Genomic DNA, 5,213 nt, shown 5'->3' with positions numbered 1-5,213 from the left:
TCTCTCCCTGTCCCACTTTTTTCTCCCTCTTTCCCTTTCCCTCTTTCTCTTCCCCTTTTTCTTTCCCTCTTTCTTCCTCCCGCTTTCTCCCTCCCACTTTCGTCCTTTTCTCTATCTCTCTCTCTCAACTTTCCCCATTTTCCTCTCCCATGCTCCCATGCTTTATCATCTACACACACAGCACACGCTTGCACACACATACAGACACCCACCTCCCTTTATCCCATTATTACCCAGCTAGTCAGACATACATAAACACAGTAGATCAGTCTCACTGTGTCAGTAAAGTAGGACAAGGCCATCACAAGGATTGGCCATAAGCAGTGAAACATTGTCACACATCACATTATTAATTCAGTAATGGGTTCTGATCTTTTTTCCTCTCTCACTGCTTCATAGTTTCTCATTCTCACTTTAATCTATGTTCACTGGATACACTCACAAAGCTTTTATATACTCACAAAGTTTCTCTGCATTTATAAATCTCTATACACACAAAGCTTCTATACACATTCACAAAGCCTCTATGCAGTCATACACATGCTCACTCACACTCACATGTGTCCACTTACACTTGCACGCTTGCTCACTCACACTTGCATGCTTGCTTGGTCACACTCACGTGCTTGCTCGCTCACTCTCTCACACGCACTTGCTCACCCACACTCATGTGCTTGCTTGCCCACACTTGCATGTTTACTCACTCATACACATGTTCTCATACACTTACTCTCCTACACATATTTGCTTGCTCACTCACACTCATTCACTTGCTCACTCACTCACCTGCTCACTTGCATATAAAGTAAATGAATTCTTTGTTAATTTCTACAGTGAGTGCTCTGATTGTTTGATCAATAGAGCTGTGTATTACAGACCCCTGCACATGGAAATGTAAACAAACCTAGAATAGACTAGACACAGACATAGTGTGTAAACTAAGCTGACACTTTCATATACATGTGCAATCTTATCCCACAGGCTTTCAGTCAGTTTTTGCCGACCCAGTTTTACTCTACTTGATACTGTATCGTAGAAAGGCAGATGATTAACCCTTTGATACCACTTCACCTGCAATCACTCTAAGTTTTTCATTATTTTCAAAAATTAATTGGAGCAAAACCAGTGTGTGTAACAGAGATATTTAGAATTTCTTTCCTTTATATCGGGATTGACCAGAAGTCCCTGACTTCCACGTAAAACCCCAGCAGCTTCCAGAAGAATGTCAAACATTCTATAAGCTCGAGGGAGATTACTCTTGTTACATCCCTTTTCCACCTTGCCTGTCATTGTAACTGTCAGGGATCATTACATCACTCCCCTCTTAGATGAACAGTCAATAAGCAGAATCATTGTAGTGATCCAGGGCAGATATGAAGCAAAATGAGGTAGCAGAAACGTGCTTGCAAACAGGTAGTAAAATAGAAAAAGCACTACATGTATCATGATAGATACTGAATCTAATTGCAATGTTTGGTGCAGTAAACCTTTAGCTACACAGCTATGCACATCAAACTAAATGCAAAACATGGAAAATGAAAATACAGTGTGAAAACATGCATAGGAACAGTATTTGTGAATAACGTTCTTTGTAAAAGAAATAACAAACAGTTTGTGTTATAATACAAAGTCAAATGTACATAGTTCTGGATAATTTTTGTGTGAATGCGACAGTACACGATAAGGTCCAGAATAAGGTGTATGCAGCATATTAAATGTGTAACACTGCAAAAAGGAAGATGAAAGAAGCTCTTCATAGCTTGCTGGCTCAGTTTCCAGTGAAAGTAGTTAAACAGAACACTGACACTCAGTTGCATACAATGACAAGGGTTCCAGTTGATTCAATCAGTGGAACAGCTTGCTCATGAGATTAATGTGCACATGGCTGAGCACTCCATAGACGCGCATACTGTTTCACATACTTCTCAGGGAGATTCAGTGTGACACAGAGTATGACAAGGCTGACCCCTTGAAATACAAGTGCAGTTATGACGACAAGCAAAACGGAAAAAGGATTTAATGAGAGTAATCTCCCTCAAGCTTCTAGAATGTTCAAGATTCTTCTGAAAGCTTCTGGTTTTACGTGGAAGTCAGGGACTTCCGGTCTATCCCTATATAAAGGAAAGAAATTCTAAATTCGCACCATTCAATACCTGTTGAATGCGTGTCTATGGAGTGCTCAGCCACGTGCACATTAATCTCATGAGCAAGCTGTTCCACTGATTGAATCAACTGGAACCCTTGTCATCGTATGCAACTGAGTGTCAGTGTTCTGTTTAACTACTTTCACTGGAAACTTAGCCAATGAGGGAGCTTCACTGTTTTTAGTCAACTTGCTAGAAATAGTAACTAAATCATCCTCAACCATCTTAAAGCAGGAATGGTAATGCATTAAATAAACTTGCCTTAGACATGCTATACCTGAAAATAAAAGATGAGATGGTTGGATATGCTCAGTTGCAGGGACATGCAATCTAGAGCTAAATAATAAACATTGCTGTCATCAACTTCTTCAGCATGCACACACACACACGCACGCACGCACGCACGCACGCACACACACACACACACACACACACACACACACACATTATTATCATTATTAGATCATTTTTTTTTCTTTTCATGTTTGCATGGTTTAGTAGAGTCTTGAAGTGTCTCGCCTCTTATTGTGGTGGCCTTATCACCTGGCACAATCGGCAACAAAGTACATGACACTTATTTTCGTATGGCAGCTGTATCAACATATTTTCTAATTCCTTTATTTTTGATCAAGTAAAGGACGAATTCAGACAAGTTTAAATAAAATCATTTGGTACTTGCATGAACATATACTGTTGTGAAGAAAGTTTAAATATATTCACTGCAGCTTGATATCTTCTCTTTTATGTTTGCTACATAAATGTAAGATTGAAAATATATAATTCCTAGAATGTTCTGATGCAGCTTTCTAAAATTAATTCTTGTATTAATTTTTACAATGCTTCCAAACTATATTACATGGCTGTGTGGTAAGAAGTTTGCTTCACAACCACATGGTTTCAGGTTCAGTCCCACTGCATGGTACCTTGGGCAATAAGTAATCATCTATTGTAGCTTTGGGTAGAACAAAACTTCATGGTTGGCTTAGTAGATGGAAACTGAAAGAAGCCCATCTTGTATATGTGTATGTGTCTTTGTGCTTCTCCCTCACCACCACTTGACAACTAGTGTTGGTTTATTTATGTCTGTATTTTTGTGGTTTGACAACAGAAAATGAAATTATCTGCTAACAGTGCAGGCATTCATTAGTCTATTTAAATTGGTCTGTTGCTGCTACTGACAATAGAGCTCAGAATTATAAGGTATGATTTAGTGTTTTATATTCACCAAGATGTCAAAATCTGTAGAGATGTCCCATTGCAATTGACATATTTGAATTTTTATATAATGGTATGGTTTCTAGCATGTGATCGCTGCATTGACCATGACAGAGAAAGTTGTCATGGCGATACCTGCTCGGAGGCCTATGCAGAGTTGCAGAAAGTGTATGGAGAGGAATGTATGAGCCACACACAAGTGTATGAGTGGTTCAGACATTTTCAAGATGGCCAAAAAACATGTCGATATTGACAAACGTTCTGGGAGACCCACAATCAGCAGAACTGAGACAAAACATTGCAGATGTGCATGCAGCTGTGAGGGGAAATAGTCGAATCGGCATCCCTGAGTTATCAGAGGATGTGCAGATTAGTTATGGTTTAGTTCAGTCCATTATCACTGAAGATTTGAATATGCGACCCATGTCTGCCTACTTTGTGCCAAAATTGCTTTCATCTGACCAAGAAGACACTCGGGTTTCAATTGCACAAGATCGCCTTGATTGTGTCGAGAATGATTAAAACTTTTTGAAAACTTTGCGTAGGCCTCTGAGCAGGTATCGCCAAGCTTTTGGCAAAATTTGATGCAGGTTCTCTGCTCAACTTTCTCTCTCATGGTCACTGTGACAATCACACGCTACACACCTTCCTTCCAAGCACTGCTGTAAATAGCAGTAGTGAGCTTAGTGTGCATGCACAGCAGAGTTTAAGGTCAATCTGTGCCAAAGGGCTTTACTCTGCATGTTTTAGCTTTGTTACTATGGCAACAGTCCGGATACTTATTGATCAGACCATGTATATGCACGTATGTATCTATTTATGTGTACTTGTGTGTGTTTGTACCTTCCCCTCATCTTGTACTTTCATGCTGATTGAAAACAAAGTCACTATTCACACAAATAGTGTCAATCATGATTGTAATCCTCCCTGCAAATAAGTCTAGTCATTGAGGTGTTTGTTATTTAAAGAACTCGAGGAAATACTTCTTTGGTTGGAAATCAGTGAGAACTGGTGACAGGGTGAGCATCTGGCCTCAATAAGGTTTTTTGACCAAGCAAGGAAAAATGAATATTAAAATGGAGAATTAACAATTCATCCTTGTGTGTATGGCTTTTCTTTACTGTGTGTGTGTGTGTGTGTGTGTGTGTGTGTGTGTGTGTGTAAAATCATCAAAATTTTAATGTCTATTTTTCTATGCTTGCATGAGATTTGTTGCTGCAGATTTTCTAAGCAAAGATGCTCTCTTATTGCCAACCTCGACTAGTAATATTCTAGACATTTTTTCACAGAAAACTACAAAGAAACATCACTGCTTGTATGATGATACATTTAGAAACCATGTACAATGTCAACACACAGCTATGCTTGTACCTATATGTATATATATATATATATGTATATTATCTAAAATGTATAGTACTAAATATCCATCACAGCTCATCTTACCAATTGGTTTCATGTAAAGAATACAATGGAGTGTTAGATAACAATCCAATTATATCACTTTACACTCATCAGAGCTTGCTGATATGGAAGGGAATAGTCACCATATTCCCTTCCATATCAGCTAATTCTGATGAGCATAAAGTTATATAATCAGATTCTTACCTAACACTCCATTGTATCCTTTACACAAAACTGATTGGTAAGATCAGCCATGATGGATATTTAATGCTATACATTTTTGATAATATACCCACTCTACTGACAAATATACAAGTGCATCTTATCCCTGATTTATGGTCCCTTAGATGACTCTTGCACACACACACACGCACACACACACACACACACACACACACGCACGCACGCACGCACACACACACACGCACACACACACACACATATATATAT

This window comes from Octopus bimaculoides, chromosome 7 (genome assembly GCF_001194135.2).
Source record: "Octopus bimaculoides isolate UCB-OBI-ISO-001 chromosome 7, ASM119413v2, whole genome shotgun sequence".
Lineage (NCBI taxonomy): Eukaryota > Metazoa > Mollusca > Cephalopoda > Octopoda > Octopodidae > Octopus > Octopus bimaculoides.
Note: the sequence above shows the minus strand (reverse complement) of the source record.